This window comes from Erithacus rubecula (assembly GCF_903797595.1).
Source record: "Erithacus rubecula genome assembly, chromosome: 3".
Lineage (NCBI taxonomy): Eukaryota > Metazoa > Chordata > Aves > Passeriformes > Muscicapidae > Erithacus > Erithacus rubecula.
The window spans coordinates 8,849,070-8,873,758 of NC_136689.1; the positions used below are offsets into that span (position 1 = coordinate 8,849,070).

General features: G+C 36.7%; 1 protein-coding gene across 1 annotated transcript in view; it reads right to left on the minus strand.

Moving 5' to 3' along the window:
* Positions 1 to 24,689, minus strand: part of PTPRN2 (protein tyrosine phosphatase receptor type N2) — a 628,212-nt gene that overhangs the window by 471,474 nt on the left and 132,049 nt on the right. The gene's annotated exons all lie outside the window — the stretch shown is intronic.

Consider the following 24,689-nt stretch of genomic DNA (forward strand, 5'->3'; position numbering starts at 1 on the left):
TGTTCATTTTGAGGCAAGCTTCCTGTGTATGTGTGGGAGGAACAGGGAGTTCAAACATTCAAATTACCTTTCTCCCTTTCATACAAAAGCCTAATTCAGAGTCTAGGTGCTTCACATACAATCTGACCATCTGCAATTCTGGGTCTCTGAGAAAGAAAGAGGTTTCATTTATTGTTCAAAATAGTTCTCTTCTATATAGTGATCCAAAGGAAGCAATTTAAATGCAACAAGTTTAATTAGCAAAATATTCTACTGCAATTCTAGTTTTAACACAGTAATTACTTCTGCTCTGATACTACGTCTATGCTCCAAAAGGAGAACTACATCAGATGAGCAGAAAATAAGGGTAAGCATTAATTTGCAAATGTCCATTACTTTCTGTGCTACTTCACAGAGCTAAAAGACTACAAATGGGAACTACTGGCCCAGCTGTTCACTAAACACAAATAATGGCATAAAAGAAAATAAACCAAACCAGGGTGCAGAAAAAGGGCATTATTAGCCCTCACTGTTAAACACAAATACCTCATTGAAATTAGCCAACTTTTTCTTTCCTCGCCTTTCCAATCCTCCTGTCACTTACAACTGCCAAATTAAGTTAATTCAAATTAAAACCCTACATCTGAATCTAATTTTGCTATTGGAAACCAGGTTTAATTTGGAAACCACATAGACAGATATGGTTTGGTTTTCTGATATGTAATGTGAAAAGTAGCCTAACAAGAGATAAAAATATTAATCTCTGTTTAAAAACCTGCTGCAGTTGAAAATAAGCAAGGTATATAAATATCAGACAGCTTGTAAGTGGATGGAAAACAGGAATAAGGCTTTGATTCAGAAAGGAACAGAAGAACATCTCAGTGTTTAGGAACAAGATTGTTCAAAATGAAACATAACCTCAAACAGCCAGCTCTATTTTGGAATACCACCATTACTGGCTAAAAACAATTAAGACAAAAACCTATGTTTACATGAAAACTAATACTTCATGCATTTTTTAGAGATAATGTACCTTAAAAATAATTCTAATCTTATTTTGAAGTCCAGAAAAGCATACATATTCAGTAAAAATTAAAGATTTTTGTATTAAGTATCATTTAAGGATATCACCATGGATGCAAAAGCTAATTCACTCACAAACTCTAAGAGACCAAACCATTTTCCTAAACTCAGAGTTTTCAGAAACCTTCAGCCTACTTCCTTTGAATAGAACAAAACCCATTTAAATTCTAAAATTAACAATTAGCACATGAGCCTGAGCTGCATTATACAATCTATCCAAAAACACTGGGACTGCTTAGGGAGAAACTGCAAGTTACTTTGGCTTTTGTACTTGAAATATGGGCATAATAAGCTTTGGAGGGGCTGCAGCCACAAATAGCACTGGGCTCTGCTAAATGCAGCAGGAGGAGAGTGGAGCAAGAGCAGAATGCCCCAAGGAGTGGTTGGCAAATACCAGCTCTAAAATACAGAGGATCTTTGTGCTGGGGATTACAGTTGGACTGGAGTCGTGCAAATAATACATTTCATAGTTCAGCTGCTTTTTCTAAAAAAAAAGTAGGAATTTTCCCAGATTTTTCTGTTTGCTTGGGGCTTTCTTTTTTTTTAGTTGGGGTTGGTTTGTTTGGTTTTGGGTGTATTTTGATGATATTTTTTTTTTTTAATTAATAAGATTTCTGTGGCAAGATATAAGACCTAAAATTTAAATTGGGGTTGGGCATTCAATTTTCAGGGTGTCTTTTAAAGAAACTTGCTTTCAGTTACACAGATTGCAGTGGAAGAAAAGGCAAGGGAGAGAGATTTTACCAAGAAAAATTGTCAAAGGTGCCCCTCTTTTACTTTCATGAAACCTACATGGCAGATGTGGGGTTGGAAATGGCTTAGGTCCAGCACAAAACTCATTTTTACTTGAAAAACAGGTTAAATTAAATTACAGCTAATACTTAAAATATGTCCATCTTAGCCTGCAATGAACTATCCCACTCACTGTGGTATTTACTGCAAATCTATATGTGGTGCTCCTTTCTGGGCTCTGTTGTGCCTCAAATAGTGAAAGAAATGCCCAAAGCTGGGCAGAAAGCAAAAAAGAAAGTGGAAAACTCCCAGATTTTACAGAAGATGCATCAGGGCAGAGGAAGTTCAAAGATTGAGTGATGTTTTTACCATGCCTATAGCTGCTGAGAGTGTGTTCATTAAAGTTGTGTTTGAGAGGGAACATAACACACAAAGGACATCTGCACTTAACACAAGCCCAGAATGAGGGAAGGTTGAGACTGATCAATAGGTGCATATGTTTGCTATTAAGGTGTTATCATTTGCTGTCAGCAAAAAGTAGAAATTTCCATAATAATAACTTAAAAGTTATACTTAGACCTGGAAAAATCTGCATTAACAACATGTTCATGTAGGCTTTTAGAGAGTGCTAGATTTGTTTTCAAATAAAATAATAAACCAGAAGAATAATACATCCATATACCCAAGGAAACAGTGAAATGCTTCTTTATCCATTTGGGTCTTTTGCTGATAGGCTTAATATTTAGGAAGAAACACAAACCTAAATTTTTACAAGCATTTATTTAAAAACTTGGGTTTTGACAAATATTTATATACTGAAGAGTTAGAAGCTAAGATTAAAAGGCACAATTTTACTGTCATTCAGGTGCCCAATGAGATCTCAAATAGTGTGAGATGTCTTTTATTAGAGACAAAACCCTGGAGTACAGTTTATACATTTACACTGAATATTTATCAATTTCTAGTGAAAAAATTACAACTGGTAGATTAAAACATGAGCAAGTCAAAACACAAGTTCTTAAAGACTGATCATTGAGAGAAGTTTAAAAGAAAATAGAAAACACACATCATTATTCATTATTATTGCCATTATTATTATTTATGACCTCCATTACCTACTGAGAAAGTACCACATTACATTCATGATTGATATCTAGACACCAAATTATGTAAAAGAGCACCACAAAAACCTATAGTTTGAAATAGTTTTGAAGAGTTAAATGTTCACCAGTATGTTCACTTGGTAAAAGAGACAGGCATCAAGTGCTTAAGAGGCACTAGAAATTCTTTGGAAACTTGTGCTGAGTGACAACCTTCACCTTGAAGGCAACACTGTTTATTTGTGGGCAGCTGATTCATAACATCCTTTTTAAGCAGTCTTTCCTCCAAAAAAAAAAAAAAAAAAAAAAAAAAAAAAAAAAAAGAAAAAAGAAAAAGGTGTGTGTAAAAACAAGTGAAACATATCCCATCCTGGAACCACTACATATGGCTAATCTGGTGACTGAAATTAAGATACATCCAAGACATGGCACAGTTTTGAAAAATTTTTGTTGAGTGTCCTTTGCTACTGAGCAAAGGTGTGAAGACTGGTAGAGATACTGGAGTTTGTCTGCAGGCAGCTGAAAGCCTGATACATGTAAATTAAAAGATTCTGCTGTGCAGTAATTAATTATTTAGATCTGCACGCAGTGAAACTTTCACATGGCACTGACAAGTGACCTTTGCAGAGGAGCATTCAAGCAGATGCTCTGAAGCACCTGGTTCTTCTGCTCTTCAAATTTCCTGCAGCAGCCAAAAAGGAGCAGCTCTCCAGACAGTGTCAGTACTCACATACATGGGCCAACCAACATTTCAGCTTCCTTGCACTAATTACCTGACAATTGCTGACAAATTAAAGCCCTGTATAAAATTCAAGTTTTTCCCCATACTGCAGTCATTGTGCTTTGTTCTTGTGTTATGTAAAAAAGAAAGCCCACAGACCCAGTGGTGTGTCAAATGGCAACTTCTGCCACCTTGGCTTGCACCATTTGTGCTCTTACAGTTATCAAGAGAAGCTGCTATAATGCTTTCAATGGGCATCATTTTCCAGCAACTTAACCTTCTGTAAGAAAAGAATCCTTTCTTCTCACTGAATATGGGCATCACACTCCTTTCCCTGGCTAGTGGTTTAAGGTGCTGTAAGGTCCAGGACTAATAAAAAGGTCAGTGTTGCAACCTACAGTAAGAGCCTGAATTGCCTGCTGGAGAGATTAAATCCTTTTCCAATGGGAAGCATAATATTTGCATCTCAAAAGTCTCAAGACACTGAACTTCAAGGTCACAGATGTTAAATGTTTAGGAAGGATGAAGGAGGTTGTTACAGTATTTTATTCTTCTCTCCCTGCTGTTTCCCATAGTATAGAGTTTGTTTTCAAAATCCCTTTTCAAAAATTAAAAAGAAAATAATTATTTTACTATTATTATTATTATGATGTTCCTTGAAGACAATGTTAAGTTGTTTGTCAGGAGCGTTATATAGTCCACAAACCCACATTCAACATTTGCAAACAAAGTCTTCAGCAAACACCATATTTTTAATATTCCATCTATGAAAAAAGATTTGCTCATAATTTATATTTCTACTTTTATATTCACTTTGTAGAGATAATACAGATAGAGCAGCAGTGGCTTCTAAAGTGTCATTTCTCATACAATGTTTTGAAAACATGAGTCCAGTGCTTCCCACAGCAAATTCTGCAGTGGTTGAGCAGAAAAGCTGCTGCGTGCAGTCAGAGGAGCTGAGAGAGGCCTTCAGAGGGGAAACCTCCCTCTGCTCAACTTTTATACTCTTTTTGCCATTTTATTTTCCTTATCTCCATAGTCCTTGGCAGTTTTCCTCAGTGGCCCTTGGTTATTCCCATTTTGGAGCAGTAATAGTGGCATCTAGTGGACAGGGATCAGTGCTGGAGCACAGGCTGCTCACCTCCTGCACTCACTGCTTCCACATCCATTGGGAGCATCATTTTCATCCCAACACAGAACAAGCAGTTCCAGCCACCCTCCACCCACCCTGCCCTTCCCTATCCTAATGCCTGGCAGGCAGGTGGAAGACTTTAAGGCAGCTATTTAAAATTAAGAGATATGATTTTAAAATTAAAGGCTATGATATTTGTTTAAAGCATTATAAAGACAAGTAAGGGAAGTCCATTGAGACTATTTAACAAGAGTATCTGAGAATTCTGCTTTTGCTACCATGTGAGGCACAAAATATTATGCAATAAAAGTAAATCCTCAACTTCAAGTAAAACACAGCATATTTTTGTAGATTTATTTTGTGAACATAATAGAAACACAATAAAATGCAGAAAACAATGAAGTAGGACACTATAAACATGAAAATTTTTGTCCAACAAAAACAAGTTGCCATGCAGAAGACAACTAAGAGTTCAGTAAATCCACTCTTCCTTAGCCACTGAATAAACTGCTGCCTGGAAGGCAAAGGTAACTTTAAAAAATTCTGCTGCAATCCAAATGACCTAACAATCCTATAAAAGAACTCTAACAAGATTTAATGCCTCTTCTCACCTCTCTGGACCCAGATATTTAAGGAAAAAGGTGGATAGCTGGTCTACTTTGAAAAATTCTCACACCTAAACCCCCCAAATATTTCTGCTGATTGAAAGAATCAGGTAGGATGTCAGTGATTATAAAAGTGCTCATATGAAAAGATAAAAGCCAACATTAACAGCAGCATTAGTTAGCTGTTGTGCAAATACTGTGATAGGGCTGGGATTTGCAAAGCTCCAAATCATTCTGAGGCATGAATAGCTCCTCTGGGCATTATGGTCCCCTTGTCTCAAGAAGTAATTTTAACTGCAAGTTCTGGGGGACTCAGTCCTTCCTTAAAGAAAAAAAAAAAAAAAAAAAATAGAATCTTAAACAGAAGAGAAATAGAATTTCAGTAACTACTCCTGTGCTCACCTGCTAATTTAAGTGGTGGATTGTACAGTCCTAAAGCATTATGCACACTTAGAGATTTTTTTTTTAAAGTTACAACAGAAATATGTAAATTGTAGAGAAAGTAACTAAAAAATCCTCAGTATGGCAAAAGAAGGGAAGGAAAGGCCTGTGAAAAATTGAGTTACAGGCTAACAAAGCAAGGGGAGAGCAGGTTTGCCATGAAGGAAGCGCTGCCTGCTCCCAAAATTCCCCAAAGTTATTCAGCTAAGAGAATGAGAGGTCCAGATTCCAATGCCTACTTTATGTGATTCAGAGCACAGAAATGAAGCTCTGCCTTAACAGGTCATACTTAAGCCTTGCAAACATTGAAATAATGGCCATTATCCTCCTTGGAGGAGAGGGCAGGAGGGACTTTAAGGGAAGGAAAAAGTGAAGATGAAAAGAAAACAAGACTTAACATTTTGCTGCTAGAGCTAATGTTCAAGTTGAATAATGCTCCAATAACTTGGTACTTCTTAGAGAACCAAACTTGAACTTTCCACAGCTCAGGTAACTACATGGCATGAAAATTATGTTTTTGGCTCTGTGATGAGGATAATAAAGGATCAGAAAAAGGGTGACTGAATCAACACCTTCCACATCCAGCTAACCACTACAGGCTGTAAGCCACAGGAACCATCTGTCTCTAATTTTGATCAGAGGCAAATGCAGAAAACCTTTGAGGAAACAAAGCCCAAGAACTTCTAATTGTAATATGCTGAGAGGGTTTTTCTAAGCAAAACTATGCCTTCAGTATTCTCTGTGATGCTTCTAAGAAAAAAGAGCTTGCAATCAAAATCCTCTGAGCAGCAACTCCCTTTCTGGTTAATACTGGTAGTAAAGAGAAAAAAGAAGAAATATTTAAACATATAAATCCTCCTCCAAGAGGATAAATACTTTAAATTCAAGTATAAATCAAGTATTAGTAGGCTTACAATAAAGCTATCTCTTCCTTTAACATATTTAGCCACTGGACTACAAGATTAACATGCTGGTTTACCATACATTGCTATCTCAGTACTGAGATAGCAGAAAAAGAAAAAAAAAATTAAAAAAAAAAAAAAAAGACAGAAAAAAAAAAAGAACTGCATCAAAATATATGAATAAACTACAGAAGTTCAGAGAAAAATGAAAGAAAGGAGGCTGTCACATAGAGCCTTAAGCATTAAGTACCTCATTCTTTACAGGAAACACTAAACATTTGTGCAACCTGGTTGATTAATTATTTATTATATTATTGGGAGAAATGAAGTGAAAAGACAAAAATGAACATTTTGAATCAGAACAAGTTTCAAGCAGGGAAAAACTATTCTGGGGCTGTTCAGCTCCCTTCTGGAAGAGTAATGGAGCTCCTATTGCTTGCACTGCTTAAAATTAAGTCAGAGCAATAAGGAAGGGTGAAACATGAACAATTATTTTTCTTTTTTTACACAATATGCATTTGTGAACAGAGGTTACTGGAGGGGCTAAGAATTTATTTATGGAATCAATGGGATGCAAATATACTAATGCTTATTTATGTACACTAATTTTCCAAGTATCACTGAGATGTACTTCAGTCACTTCAAGGATCCCCATTACATTTTTGGTTGGTGCCAAGAACCACTTTGGTGCTGGCAATGTCTTCACTGTGTGATCAGACTGTAGCTGCTCTTGCATCTGTATTCCCAAGGCAAAAAATAACTCTGCAAGGAAACATGTTCAGAAAAATGCATTTCTGCATTAATTCTAATTTTGTATGAAAAACAAAGTAGTGAAAGTTATAACTTGTCCTAAGTGCCAAGAGTTTATATTTCAAGAGTTAGTTATTATGTGTTTGCTGGAGACTGTTCTCATGAAAACATGACTAATGACCATTCCATTCATACTCACCAGCTGCAGTGTCTAATAGAGAAAACTGGGTCTATTTCTGTCCTTTGCCAAACTAGAAGCTTTCTAGATCTTTGCAGAACAATATTTATCGAGACTGCAGATTGCTTTTGTAAGCTGAGTTACTGAATTTATTCCTAAATTGAACTGACTTCAGACGTGCATGGAATTGTAGTAATAAAGATCTCCATCTTGCTCCCTAGCTACTAAATATTAAAAATAAAAATTAAAAAAAAGTAAAATTATGTTATGTGAACCTGAAAACATCAGCAGAAAAATTAAATGCAATCCTTTAGGGAGGGAGAATCCTTATAAACAAAGATAACTTCAGGGTGCTGCATCCTGTGGTCTGATTAAAACTCTTTGCAGCTATCTCAGAAATCTCTATACCTTGCTCAAGTCTGAACCATGCCTACAAAAACCACAGCACATCTGGCAGCTTAGGCTTGGGCACTGGAACAGCAAGCACCTCACTCAAGCTTTGACATCAGGATTCAAACAGTTTCAAAGGAACAGTTGGAAGAACATGAAAAAATCTGACAGTTTTCAAGAAAACTGTGCTTTGAAATAGCTAAACATGATGTACATACCTCGGACCACCCATCAGAAGCTGCATCCAGAAAAGTTATTTCTGATACAACTAATTAGAGGTCCTGACACAGCTTTACCCCAATTGAATTACAGACCCAGAGCACTGCCTGCAGCCTTGCTAATGGCAACAGGTGAAGGGCAGCACATGCTACAGTCTTCCTTGCCTAATTCAAACCCCAGTATTCAGTCTGAGACAATGTGAGGCCAAAAGCACAAAGAAGGCTTGGGGATATATGAACACAACAGCAATAATTGGCAACAAGGAGGGGGCATCATTCAGTATGCAGCAGTGGTAAAGTCAGTATGGGAATGCAGAGTTCTGGAGTCCAAACCTGAAGATGAATGATAAATTTTGGAAAGGGCAGTGAGAGAAGCAAAGGAGATTATTTATGGGCTGGAAAAAGCCCTGTGGTGAAATGCCTTTTCCAGCACAGAAGTCTCCAGCATAGCAGATGATCTCTTGTCTGTCTAAGTAAGCCCACAGACAGATGGAAACATTGGGAACAGGGATCAGGAACAGGGCTGGGAGCAGTTTCAGAAGTTTTTATTCTCCTCAGTTTTGTGTGCTACAATTCAAAACAACTTTTAAGACCAGCAATATCTAAAATTATGATAAGGATCTCAAAAGCAAGATTTCTTTTGCTTTTGCAATAGGTACAGAGATCCCTCAATATATGTGATATGTGTAACCCCAAATTGCTTCCCATGTCACTCACAGAATGCATACAACTCCCATAAAATATTTAACATTTATGCACACTTATAAGGTGTAATGAGCTTTTTAAAATACTGTATACAATTAAAACCCATTCTTTAACTGGACTTTGGGGCTGGATTTAAGCTGCTTGCACCCTTAGAATATCCTGCAGCTGGAGTGGTTAAGTACAGAAATTGTACACTCAGCACATATACTAAAAAGCAGATAAATAAAAAATAATTTTGAACAAAATACCCATGCTACAAAAGGATGAAAAAACATTAAAAACTTGAAAGCCAGGACTTTAGAATCAGCAAAATAACCCACTGAAATAATATTTTGCTAATGAGCATCAAACTGTATCTTTCAAAATGTCTTCCTGATACTATATTGCTTATGAGGTGCCAGATTCTTGACTGGAGTAACAAAACCACACAGAAAATATTAACTCTGTTTGTTTTTGCTTCCTCCATTCCAGCAGAATGCTCTTCCAGCAGAAGCCATCACTGGTTTTTAGTATGTTTTGATAGATCTAACAGAAAGGGGTTGCAATATTACATGAAGGAAAATGCCTCTACCCAAAAATTACTATTCTGAAGCTTCTGCTGCATTAGTGACAATAATCACACACATTTAAATAATACTGCTGAACTTACAACATTTATTAGGTGGATAATTATTCACCCAGATCTCTGCACACAAGATGATTTTTCTTAAGCATGTCAAGTCAGTTTCACTCTTTTGCGAGTGCTTGGCCATTCCCACTTATCCAACAGCCAGCCCAGACTATTCTCCTGTTCTGGCCAACAGAGAGGTTTGCAAAGGGCCAACAGATCCAGGGTGGTGGTGTGGGCATCACCAGAGACCTCCCCAAGGTCAAAAACACAAACAGAATTGCAGACTCACTCATGAAAGCAAAGGGATAAGCTGATATTTTTAAAATGGCAAAGGAAACAAATGCAAATCTTATGGAAGGAAAAAGTCACCAACTTCTCTCCCTAGTCATATTTCAGCACTGATTTTCCAGTCAGCTACAATGCTTCTGTCATGAAATGTAATATGGATATACTGAAATTGGAAAGATTTCCAAGCCATGCACAGACACAGATATAGATGCATCCAAATGTTTTTGTTTAATATATAATAGCATTTTCTCCTAAAGACATCAACCAAAATAGTCAATTTTTATTTTTTAATCCAACTTCTGCATGCCTAGTAGCTGCAGTAATTTTACTTTGTTGCTTGTGTATTCTTTCAATGTCATTGAGAACAGCAACAAGAGACAACTTTGACCAATATTTGCTACTATCTTCACTGTTTATGAATGTCCAGTGTAGCAACAGGACATCCCATTTCTCTCACATGTGGAGCACCACTCTTTCAAATCAAAATGTTCATCCCTAAGTCAAGGAACTACAGTCCATAAAGAAACCTACAAAATTCTAATAAATCCATGATTTTAACGTCAGCACCCCTAATGTTTTGCACAAATTTCATTTGCTGCTAAGTTCATATTCTGCCTAAACCACTGCCTGCTGTCATACTTGGTGCAACTTGTTATGGGTGGAAAGATAAGCAGCAGGGCAGCAGAAAGGAGGTTTATCTGTGGCAGTAATCTCCTCCATCAACAGCACTCAGCTCTGCTCAACAGCCGTTGCCAAGGAACGGGGACCAGCTTTTCTTATCGCCTTCATAATGTTTCATTGACTATTCACACTAGAATAGAAAGCTGTGACACTCAGGGTTATAAGCAGCACAAAATGAAAATGGCATATTATGTGGTATGAAGAAGAGAAGTCTTTTAGCCCTCACCTTATCTGGACAGTGAATGTTACTAAAAAAGAAAAAAAAGACAAAACAAAATAAAAATCATCTATTATTTTCTGCTCTGCTTATTTTAATATCACAAAACAAACAGAAAAATATACCTGCATAAATAAGATTACTTTTTTAACATTGTTGGCAGGTCCTCAGCACTTCACTGACATCACTGATACCTCTTATACAGAAAGACAAGGGGTTGTGTAGATCCTCTATTACGTTACTGAAAAGCAAGTGTTGGCTGCTTATTCTAAAGCTATTGCAGCAGCTTCAATGCTTTGGGGGAGTTCTCACAGGAGAAGGGATGTTCTCTAACCTTGATAACCACGACCAGAATAAGGATATCCGTGCAAAACCAACCACATTTCTTTTAGAGTATCATTACTCTTCCTCCCTCTTCATCTCTGCACAGATTTTGAATTTCAGGCTGAATATTGATACTCTTCATGTACTTGAACAGGAATAAAAAGGCCTTATTGCATGTCTTCTGATTATGAATTTTTAGCATAATAACCTTTCCTGAGTATCTGGTTACTAAAATTTAAATCTGGGGCCATCCAGATTCATGGTGAATTGTAACTGGCATTTTATTTGCATCTTATAATCAGCATATACAGAATTATATCATTATCCAGCAAAGTAAAAAGTGGTAAATAAATAAAAGAAGATGTTAGACATATCCACTGCATCAGAATAAATCACCTAATGAAGTACATCCAAAATTAGGAAATAAATATATTTACTTTTTTTCTATCCCAATAAATGATTAACCATCCTCAAGGCTACATTTCCAGGGGGTTATGAGCTCTCATATTTATACATGTTCAGAAACTGAAAGGAATATCCTGGAACAAATTTTACAGTCAGGGAATTCTCTGCTTTTCACACAAAGTTTAGGTATGGACTTAAGAAAAATATTCATAACCATTTAAGGCTCAAGTACTTCTGAAGGATGTCAAGTTACCCAGTCTCTTTCTGTACAAGCTCCAATGCCTCCACTTACTATTAAAGATATGCCTACATTTCCATTTATTGAAAGCCTCCCAGGGGCTACTTGGAACACTTTTATGCTTAAACACAGCTACTTGCTTAAGCAATTGTCTTTACTGAAGCCTCAGACTAGCATTTCTAGAAAAGCATCTCTTGCTTTTTCATAGATCTAGGAAAAAATGCAAAAATTTACAAGCATTTGCAAAATGCTTCTAGGATCATACCACACCCTTCAGGAAATGTTAAAGCTTTGCTGTAACACAGAGCCTGTGGGATGAAGGTGTACTGAGGTACAAACACACCTTTTTTTGGCACTGAAGCTCCCTCTCCAGATGTGATTTCAAAGTACTGCTTTGTTTGAAGTGTTTTGTGTGGTTATGGTACAGAGCTACAACTATGGGCTCTTACATTCAGGCTGGGATAGATTAGTTCAATTCAGAGAGGGATAATTGTTATCCTTTTAGTGACAAATACTTCTGAAATATCTTCCCAAAGCTCAGCAAACTCGTACTAGTAAACCTGTAGTTTTATCTAGATAATATCCTTAGATTATCTGGTGCAGGCTTATCAAATTCTATACTTAATTTCCTTCCATTTTTTACTATTAATGAGAATAGAAAATTTTCAAATAAGAGAAAGTATTGTTTCTAATAACAAACAAATGCAGCAATTCTTTGCATAGCAAACGGTCTAATTTTTATGAAGAAGTGTTTTTAAGTCTGACACATCTTATCAAACCTTGCATACAAGATTGAACAAGTAATTCAGGGGTGTATTTGATTTACTCCAGATTTACTCCAAAGATAGCAAAGAGGCACATGCTGTAGGTGATTTGGCTAAATTAAAATCTAAACCAATATAAATTGAAGAGATACATGCCTTGATATGAAGCTAAGATGACTGGATTAACCATAACAAAAGAACAAACTCAAAAGAATTTCATGGATTCAGCTTTAGCTGAGGTGCTTCTATCAGTTTGCATCCACTTTGGCTTTTCAGCTAATGAACACTAAGAGGAGGTGTTAGACCTATTTCAACCTGCTTGACTACAATCATAAAGTAAGAGAAGATTGAAGTAGAGAAGTTTCTGGGTTTTCTTCTATCAGTCAAATAAGTAAAATCATAAACTTGCATCTATTGCTTTATCATTAATTGAATGCATTTGAAATTATTACTATTTAAATATTTTTATTCTATTTATGTTGATATTTTTGGTGCTAAAACACCACCATATGTTTGCAAATATTTTTGCTTCACAACACTTCCATGAAGATATATAAACCATAGGAAAAAAAAACTGGGCACATCATAAATTTTGATTCTTCAGACTTTTGCATTTTGCACTGAGCAGGGAGTGACTGAAGATCTTGGTCATGGAGAGCTTCCAGACTGAAAGGAGCAGGATATGTTTCATGTCTTCAGCTCACAAGTAAATGCAGCCTGGGAGAGGAGAATCCTCTTCAGCCATGACCCAACCAGTGCCACACAAAAGCTCTGCAGGTGATTGCACTTGAACTCAAGTTTCAAGTCCCACCAAGAAGGGGTCCCATCTTGGGGCCAAGTGCTATCATTAAGGATGGATACATCCTGAAGTTGCTTTTTATAATATTACTGCCAGAAAAACAACTCATTCTCTGGCAGTATCATATCTCAAAATCCATTTAATTTTCTTTGAACAGTGTGTAATTGTTCCCTTACTCCTGTGCTGTATCAGTAGTGAGATTCCATTTGAATGTTTGCATCAAGATCCCTAAGGGCCAGGTCTTAACAGCTGAGCACAGACACTTAAGGAGCAAAGGAATAAAAAAATATCCAACAAGCCCAGAGATGGAGATTCACAATTTTGTGTGTGCATAAACTCAGTTGCACAGGGGGTGTCACAGGCAAGTAAATACAAATGCAGATATGGGAAGCATTTCCATATTCCACCCAAGGAAGATGGGTAGACCAAAACCAGGACAGAGATTATTGTTTTGACTTCTATCTGGTAGAGATTTTGTTCCAAAACTGTAATTTTAAAATCCCTGTTGTGTTGTTTCTGTCCTTTCATGGTTTTAGAAGGAAAAAAAAGGGGAAGGAATTGGCTGTATAGAAACTAATAGCATAAACAGAGAGTGAAATAAAAATTTTGAAAAATAATTTGGAAAAAAACTTACTTCATCTCAAGTGTAAAATATTAGAGTCAAACCCAACAGTAATTACAGAGATATACAGTTTTCACACAGATCCATCATTAGACATTATTCCAGCAGAAGCATTAGAAATGCCCCTTTTTACCCACAGGCAATGCCTTATGCTAAGATGCCTCCCTACACTTAAAGAATTGATTTTAAAAGTACTCTGGGTTTGTGTTTCTTTTTTTCCCTTTTTTCTTTTTTTTTTTTTTTTTTTTTTTTTTTTTTTTTTTTTTTTTTTTGTGTGTGTGTGTGTGTAAGAAGGCTTCAGAATAATTTCTACAAAACCAACATGGATCATCTTTAATTACTGCATTGCAACCATGGCTATTTAAAAACCCAGTCTCAGCAAAGTAGATGACAAACATTAATGAGCAGTAATGCACACATGGTATTGTAAATGAAAGGATAATGAAAGCAATTTATTTGAAAATTAAAATATGATTAAGAATGGCAGTCTGTTCTAGGACCCAGATGCCAACAGAAAGCAACCAATGTGCAAGCAGACTGTCATTAATTTGGGAACCATACGAAATTGCTTTCATTTCTTTGACAGTTTTTAATAAAAAGTATCTTAACTAATAGGCAGCACATATACCCTGGAAGCCACAAGACCTATGGAGATTTTTAGAAGAAATTAAGAACAGCACAGGGAAAGTCTCCAAGAGGACACTCTCCAAGAGAGAGGAATACATTTGGAAGCAATTTCTGATTTTAGGATGGATGGATGAATGACACTCTGCATTGGCAGTGGAGTCTGTCAGCTCTTAGCTCACATCAGCAGAGTGCCTGGAGTGAGGCAGGTGAACCTGGAGCACCAAAGCAGGTGCTCACATCAGCACCTAAACAGGAACAGGACAGGGGTAACCCCAAAAAGCAGGGACACTGACTTAGCTAAAAGCACTCAGAGGAGGTCTAGAAGTAATTTGACCACAATAGTTTTCTCCTTCACATGTGTTAAAAAGCCTTTCTGGGATTATGCATATATGTTCAGGATTTAAATTGGTTCCATCTGCACAGTGTGGAATCCTAGTTCAACTGTCCATTATTTCAAGGACCTCTGAACTTTTCTCCAAATCCAAGTACAAAATACATTGAAAACATGAAATATTATTATGTATTAAAGTGAAAATGCTCTTTTCTTTTTTGAAATATGTGCCTACCCCAAGTTGACACTGACACAACAGCAAACCACACTCAGAAGACTGCTGTTAAGTAGTCACATATACTCATATTTAAGCATTGGAGTTTGAAAATTTCAACTAAAATAACTTCCTCAGAGATGATATGCCAGATGTGCCTGAGTTCCATTACCAAGTACTAGACTGTGTGTCTCCAAGACCTACAAAACCAGGATGCCTGCAAAAATTCATTCAGAATGGTTTCTCTTTTTTTAAAAGTTTGATTAAAGACAAGTTGGAGCTCTGCTGAACAAAGCCATAGGGCTGCTCCATCTGGAGCCCACTGGTTTTGTTCCAGATGCAGCAGGTCAGGTATGAAACATTTATCAGTCCAATTTCAGAAATTAAACATAGTTGTTTGAATAGCTGTTCTCAGGAAGATCAAGCTCCTGCTAAGACACACCTTCTGTTACAAAAATCCACTTCACAAATGCATTAACCTGGACCTAAGACAGCACAACCAGCTGCTCAAAACAGATTATATCTGGAGTGCTCTGTGCAGTTCTGGCCCCCAACTTAAGAAGGATGTGAAGGTCTTTGAATGCCCCCAAAGGAGGGAAACAAAGCTGGTGAAAAGGCTGGAAGGTGTTTCTTATGGGGAGCAGGGAAGGGCTTTGGGTCATCCTGAAGGGTGACTGTGCTGCTGTCTACAGCTTCCTGAGAAGGGGAATTGGAAAAGGATGTGCTGAGCTTGTTTCCCTGGGATCCAGCAATGGGATGTAATGGAATAGTTGAAAACTGTGCCCGGGAGGGTTAGAGAGGACATTAGGAAACATTTCTTTGCTGAGAGGGTGGCCAAGCACTGGAACAGGCTCCCTAGAGAGATGGTTGATGCTCCAGACCTGTCAGTGTTTAAGGGCCATTTGGACAGTGCCCTTAACAACGTGGTTTTACTTCTGATCAGCCCTGAAGTGGGCAGAAAGTTGGGCTGAATGATTCTTGTAGGTTCCTTCCAACTGAAATATTCTATTTGAACCTCCACAGCAGAACAGAATACTCTATGAACAGGATTTTGTTGTGTATCTATTGAAATGCTTGTACAGCGTTCACAAGAAATGTAGACTAGGGAAAATCAAGGTAATCAGTCAATAGCTTCTTCCATTATCCTCTTTCTTGAATAAGTTTACATTTTATGTACATAATAATTTATTTTCCTAACAAAAGAAACACCATAAAAAAACAAATTTCATCAATATGGCTCCCAAGAAATACTATTTTCCACTCTCTCTAAGGTATGAGGAGAACTTATGCACAGTAACAGAAATCCTCCTATCAAGGATTTAGACTATTGAACACCAGACATATTCCATCCATTTTTGTCCTGAATATTACATAATTATGTATTTATTACAGCTGCAGAGGTAAAAATTTAATAACCTAAAACAAAGCTGGCAAGATTTTAGTGGTAAGAGCTGTACCCCAGCTGAGCTGCACTGGTACCTTCTCACCACTAACAGCACAGAAAAGACAAAGAAAACAGTTTTATCTGCAGAACTCCTTGTTTAACAAAAGGCTACTCCCTGGCCAGAAGAGATTGTCCTCCACACCTCTTTTTTTTCTTCTTTCTCTACTATTGCATTGCCTCAGATATTACTAAATTTTGCAAAGATTACTAGAATTTTCAGTTTCTAATTATTTCTTTTCTGTCAGTCAAGCCAATCACTCATATCTTCTTAAAAACTGCTTCGATCTCCATTCGAACAATGCCACTTTTGGGTAGGTGACAAGGGCTAATCATCAATGAAAAAATATAAATAGAACCAATGGCTGCTTAAAACTATATTTTAATCCTTAGGAAATCCACTGGGATATTAACAAAAGATGGTTTTGTCTGCAAAAAGGCATTAACATAGCCATTTATAAAACTAATAGGAAAGCGAGCAGTGCTCCAGTAATAATGAAAGTACACTGCAGAATAACATTATGGAAATAGGATACCAAATTGAAGAATTGACCTTGGGGCCCTGGCTTATCCTGGATGAAGATGACTTGTGAAATGAAAATTTGGCTGTAATTTGCTCTTGCTTTCCCTAAAAGGTTGAAGGCATTTCTATTTCAAATGAATAAAATGACTGTTAATTTCCTAGCATTAAGCAGGATATTCTTAAACATACTTATTTAAGGCTTTTGAAATATATTTTCAAGTCTTATTCTTAGAAAACTTGAACTGGTTTTCTGTGATTTCTACCATAATCAATTTCTAACTGTTAATTTTTAAATCACTTCAGGGAGAAATGTGTGCTACAGCTGAATTAGTTGGATGCACTAAAGTATCAATTGTTTATTCTTTACAAGATACATTGTTCTGAGTATTTGATATTAGTATTTGATATTATAAGTGAATGTGAAATACAAAACATGAGGATATTCCTTCAAACAATCATATCACTTTCAAATAATGGTAATACATTATATAATCTGTTGTAGAAGACTAATAGCTAAAAATGTGAGTTTGATAGCTTTGTTTAACATGAGACATTAAATTTTGGGAACCCCATTTCATTGAATGGGAGAATGTCACAATAATGTGGCTGAAGCCAGAACTGAAATAATTCAAAACAAAGCAGAAGTTATGGGAAGATAATACTATACACAAAGTCAAAAATATGCATAAAATACTGTTTGTGAAGGTAGCAGGCATATATCAGATACCACCATAAATCACAAAGGAGAGGAACATGTGCTGTAAGAGCCACAAGTCTTAAAGCATGCATTTTATATTAGTAGCTTTAATTATTGGTATCATTGTAGTGCTTAGCATCCTCAATAATTGTTCAGGAAACGTGTTTAAAATACAAATATAGAACAACAGAAAACCACCAGCTCTATATATTGACATATAACTGTATGTCATATGTCTCTAAATATATATAGACATATACATTTTTAACATAAAAATGTAATTTACATATTACTTACCCATATAAAATAAAATAACAATCTAAAATACTCTCCCTCAAAGAGTATTTGTGGTATTCAGACACAGATACATGAAGTAAGAGCTTGGCAACACCAGGCACAAGGCAAGTAATGCTAAACACAGTCCAGTTCCCAGAGCATACTTTGTATGCTCTGTGGAGGAGAATTTCAAGAAGGAATCTGAAGGACATCTTTAAGTCAGCTCATAAATGGTTACAAACAGCATCTGTCAAATATAGTGGGTATGAGGGAGAAGGGCAAAGGTGTTTATTTGAAAATTAATACAAAGAAGAGAAATCCTGAAGTAACTGGTAAAATAGAAAAAAGAATTAAAACCTGTATTACAATTTTAAAAAATAAACCTAATACATTCAGAGCCTGTATCCAATATAAGAAAGCATTCTCAAATTACATGTCTAAACACAAAGACTTAAATTTTTTTTAGTATTTTGCCAAATCTCAAATTTAAAAAAAAAACATTTATCAATTAGCAACCTCTTATCAGATCTTGCTATTCAGTATTATTTTTATTTTCTCACTAAATTGAAATCAAGCACAAACTGAAAACCTTACAGAAAGCCATGACTTCCAGAAAAACAACATTCAGAAGCAGCTTACCAAGCTCTCTTTAAGAATGTATTTTTTGTTTCATTTCACAGCAGATTAATATCTGATCTACTGCTTTAGACTAAAGATAACTGGATAGTCCAGTTGGCTACAGGATGTCCAGATAACAGGATGTAAAGATAACTGGATAGTCCAGGGACTACAGGATTTCCAAGAACACCTGCAGGAGTCAGTGCACCTCTGGCTGGCTTACACTGGAGAAGGATCACTCTGTGCTGCCCAGGTGTGCCCACCAGCACAGGGGGTCCCTTCTGTAGCCCTTATAGCCAGATATTTTTAGGAAGGCAGCATAAAGAGCAGTGGATATTGATTCCACAATATTTCCCTTGAAACATTTAAGCATCCCAAAAGTACCTGACACCATTAACAGAAGTGCAATGTTGTGTAACGGGCAGCAGGGCAACTAAATTTAAAGCCAAGTGTAAGATAAGAAAAATTAAAGGAATTTCTTCTGTGCTGCATATAGCACATTTCCTTGGATATAAATATACTCAGCTTCACCTTCTCACTGTTTTGTTCAAAGTTCTTATCTGGAAGGTGGCTCCAGAGCCCAAAGTCTTGGAAAAATCCTCTGAGTCTGGCTCTGAACCTACTCATCAGTCACTAGTTCTCATGCTAATGCTGGCCTTAAGCAGACCTTTTATCTCCCTGGTCTTTTATCAGCCACAAAGTGACAGATAGCAGCTACATCATCCTGTATCCTCTGCCTATCTGGTATCATCTCTCAAGGTGTAATGTGCAAGGCTAACTAGGATGCTCTCCTCTAGTTTCCTCATTGATTAGAGACTTCACTCTCTAACCTTATCATCAGCCTTTGTTTTCCCATCCTCCAGCTTCAACTAAACTTTCTTCAACACATTTAAAAGTGTCCATATGTGTATTACAGCCAATGCTTTGCAATTGTTATGCACATTGCTACTTCTTACTCTCTTCCTCCATGTCCTGGAGAGATGCATTCTGAAATTGTTCATGGTCTTTCATAGTAACACTCTAGTAAGGATGAAAATTACATACAAGCCCCTCTCCTCTACAATTTCCAAATGGAAATGTTCTAATAATAGTCAAATTTTTAGTCCCTGGCTGTATCAACTTTCATTCTGTACTACTCACATAACTTTATCATTCTACTTCTCAACGTGCACATTTTTTTCATTGTAATATTCTTTTTTTCATCAAGAAAGAAGCACTGTTCCCAGACAGTACTATCTTAATATTTGCCCCAAAGTCAATAGTAAGAATATAAAGAGAGATCTTTTAGGAAATGAATTCTTCAGAAATTTCTTTTACAAAGCTCAGTCCAAGTACTTCTCTCATTAATACTTCCCATTGACATTCTATTAAGACATTGCATTCGCTTCACAATTCCTTCAATAGATTTTGTACTCTTAAATTTAAAGTTTTTTATACAGACCAACCAATGCTCTACTCACTCCCAGTTGATGCCATTGCCTCCATTTCCTGTCTAGAAACTTAGCTCTTCTTCAAAAATAAGAGGACAAAGCAAAGCAAAACTTTTCAAGTCATTGGTATGATTCATCTTGGGTAGATTCATGTTATTGTCTTCCCCTTTAGCTCAGATCCGATTCCCCAGTTTGTGTTTGCCCTCCTCAAACATAAGCACAGCTAACTCTGCTCCACCTGTGTGCTGGGTTTGCATCCAAGACCTGCTGCCAGAACCACCATTCTGGAAAGTGGAATGGTGGTTATACAGCATCACATTCCTTAAATGGATTTTCCTTTAGTTGGAGTAATTTCTGTTTTTGCCAGTTTAGTCATCTCAGTTAATGTCAATCTTACTACAAAAAAGAAAAAAAAAAAAAAAAAAAAAAAAAAAAAAAAAAAAAAGAAAAGCATTAATAGAGCCATAGTATTGTCTCCTTTGAAAACCTTCACTGCCATGAAAGCAGTTCAGCTGGCAAATCTGTTGCTGTCTTATCATGTCTTATTATGTAGGAACTGCAGCTTCATATCTCTCCTGTCCACTTACAAGGCCTTGTTTGGAATAACTACCTCCAGATGGATATTTTATTGACATGTGGTCCACACAACCTCAGCTATTAACTAGACAACAGAAAATATATACAATAGTATATACATCTTTATTCTGATAATACATTTCTCGACTAGTATTTAGAGGATTAAACAGGAAAGCACTAAGAAAGAAGAATCAGAAGAGGTCTGATCTGTTACCAATGGTGTCTTTCAGCAGATTTCACATGCTAAAAGAGAAGCCTAACACATAGATGCCCTGAGGTGATTTTGTGCTTCAAACACAGGCTCTTTCTTACTCAATCAGCAGCAACCTCTCAGTTTTTTCCCCAAATACAGCAACTGAGCTGATGTCAAGAGGAGCTCACAGCTCTGCAGCTCACAAGTTAACACCTCCTTTATACTTGCACACCTATTAGTTGTACAGGAAACCACAACAGCAAAGGACACTACAAAAGTGAAGATGATTTCTGAGCCTATCCTATATGGCTGCACTTAGCAGTATGTTAATAATTTCTTTAGAAAACAGATGTAACTACTACAAAACAGGGGCATGCTTGAAGAGAGATATAAATACAGGTATTTCTCATATCAGTTTATGTAATTCACTACCAGATAATGCTATTATGTCAAAGAGTTCTTAAAGAAACACTTCAGTTATGATTCATGAAACTACAGAACATGCAAATTCCTAAATAGGATTAAATAATATGAATTTGATCTATCATGTTTCATGATAAAGACCAGCAATGTGGTTTGGAAGAAATTTCTGCACTGAAATTAGCATGAGGACTGACAATTGTATTTGTTGAACCTCAAAGTACTCCCATTTTATTCTATCAGGAGGAGAATTGTTAAAGATAAAAGAACACATCCATTTTTTGCTGGCTTGCAAGTTCAAAGATAACAAACAAATAAAGAAAAAATCCTGCAGTTTGTTAAAAGTCTGAGATATAGAACATTTCCTTTTTACTTTAATGTAATAGAATTTATATTACTAGACTTAAGCTTGAAGTCTAACTAAAACAAAAAAAAAGAAAAACAGAACTGACAAAAATAAATGACACAAAAAGCTCTCACTCTTCAGTGTTCAGAAAAGTGAATTAACATATTTATTGAATTACATTGGCAATGAAGACAGCAATATATTGAAATTCATTGATTTTTTTTTTCTTGACTTAAAAGCAACACAGATGCTTATTACAAAACAGCGGTTCCTCTTCTCATTTTTATCAACCCTTTTTTAACAGCCACTGACATTGACAGTTTCAAGCTTAATTGTACATTCAGCATGTACTGTTAATGACATTAGATAAATGGATCACATCAGAATGCAGTATCGTCAAAAGAGACCACGTGCCAATCTTACAAATTTAAAATCAAACAAGCTACTCTGTAGACCCTGACTCTTCAAGTTGTTTATCAACTGAGTACTAGAGAATATTTTGAATGTCATTATACATCAAAAGATGAAAGATGTGCCTACCACAGCCCATGTTCCATTTATACAATGAAATTTAATTACATGTTATAACTATGCTGTCTTAGAACTATGGTAATTAAAGGGGTACAGTACATTGGTGTTTTATTCATTGTAAGCCCTTATTTTCAGAGGGCTTAACTCAGCCATGCAAATTTACTCCTTATCAAAGGGAGGAGTCTGTTACAAACACAGCAATGCTTGCTGTGACTATGCTAAAACAGAGTTGGAATTTATTTGCAGCATCATTTGGGATGTTGTGAGAATGAGCCTTAAAAATCTTTTGCTTTGCAATCTATAAGGCCTCAGAATAATACCTGTTTAAAATACCAGTTTTGTGTTGAGATGAAAGTTTGGTTTGTAGACATATCTAATCAAATCTCTGAGCAAAATACTCTCAGCCTTATGCAAAATGTTTCTGCAAACCCATTATAAGCACAAACAGTGAGTTTCTCAACCACTCTGGATGCTAAAAAAAAAAAAAAAAAAAAAAAAAATCTATGTCCTTAAGCAGCAGGATGTTTGGATAAAATTTTCACCTGTATAGGCAGCTGCAAATTACAATCCTCTGCATCCACATGGGCATCAGAGCAAGACAAGGTGGCTGAGTGGAGGCAGCTTAATTGGCTGGCCGTGCTCCACAGGAGCAGTGGAGACTGCCTTGGAGAGGTGCCGAATTAACACATCTCACAGACTTCCCAGTCCTCATTCACTGCTCCAGAAAACCAGCCCTGCCACCACAAGCCTCCCTGACACCCCAGATTATGCAGGATGCTGCCTCCCTGTATGTGCAGTAGCATGGAATATCCAAATCTATCTTCCATGGCATGTGCGGATACACCATGAAATAAGCACTGTGCTTCCTTCCCAGACAAACTCCCTGTTTCCATTTCTTGGATTTCCAGTGAAAATGAAACAAATTCATAACATCAATTCCCCATAAACTATTCAAGACTCGTGTTACCTTCATTAGCCAAATCTAATATTTCACTTGTTCCTAAGGCAAAGATATGTGAAAAGTGTGGGTGGGAAGTTTTCAGGGAATCTAATGTCACCAGGTTTATTGCTTCCACTCAAGTTGTGTAGTGTAAGCTGTGTGGCATTTCTTTGTGTATATTGGGGAAATGCTTCTTTCTCCAAACATACATACAAAATATAGATGTACAAAGCATCAATAAAAATCCCTTTATCCTCAATCCACTGAAGGAGGCATATGATTTCCAGTAAGCAGTCATCCACTGTAGCAAAATCCTGTGACAACCAACAAAAGGGGCAATTTAAGAATGGAGCATTGCCTTGCTTCTGCAGATCTAAGACTTATTTTAAGCTTTTTTTTGTGTGTGTGTGCGATCAAATCAGCATCAACCCAATTATGCCTAAGGTCTATCTTCTTGTTAGATGGCAGGGTCAGTCACAAATGAGCAGCCTCTTGCAATTTTCCATCAAATCAGCTCTGTAATTTGAGAGCTAATGCAGACATCTCATGAAAACAAATCATCAGAGTGTGTCGGTTCTCCCCCTCCTACCCAAAATGAAGCGTTTGGAGAGATTTGGGTTTCTCTTTAAAAGCCAATTCTCATCTCTGTGAAATCCAATGCAATCTATAGTAAACAAAAGTCAGTAGTCATTTTTAGACTTTCATGAATATTTCAAACCGCTGTGTATCTTTTCTCCAAAAGCTTTCTTACTTTGTTCAGTAAAAGACAGATTACCAGCTTTAAGTAAAAAACCACTCTGGAGTAAAGGTATTTTGCAAGAAATAAGACATTTGCATGAAACTGCAAAATGCAAATCTGTTGTCATAAACTTACTTGCTGAGAGCTCAGCACCATTTAAATAAAAAACAGGAAAAAAGCCTTTTATATTAAATGCCCAATTCATAAATACTGAAAACCTACAGAAAACCCTTATTTCTAATGAGGGGAGAGAAATGCTGTGCATAATGAACTACAGGCTTGAGCTGTTGCAGTCACCCAACCTCTGACTTCTTTCTGACAAACTAAGCCACTGACTCTGTACATCTAAACTGCCAAGGTAAACAGAAGGATGATAAGGAAGATTCCTAAATTATTCAAAGTGGTTTCTGGGCTTCAAAAGACTCCTTCACTTTGTTCCTTTATATATCTCCAGCTATTTAAGTCTGCCTGCGGCTCTGACACAGACAGCATTGTGCCTGTGATGTTGAAAGAGAGGAGTGATTCTGTAAGTTTGGGAAGATACTTCTCTGCTGGAGTACAGGTGGAAAAAGATGGCCACTTTGGCAGGTGTTGGGATATAAGGATTGTGACTCTAAAGAACTCCTTCCCTTCTGTCTGCTTTTTTATTTTCAGTTTCTTGCACACTACAGCACTTCTCTGTATGCCAGACAGAGCTTGCTTATCTCTAAGGATCAAAAAGTAATGTAGGATCATAGAATTATTTAGATTGAAAAAGACCTCTAAAATCATTGAGCTTATGCAGTAACCCAGCACTGCCAAGCCCAAGGCATGGCCTCACCTGTGCTGAGAACAGAGGGACAATCTCTGCCCTGGTCCTGCTGGCCACACCATTTCTGATACAGGCCAGGATGCCACTGGCCT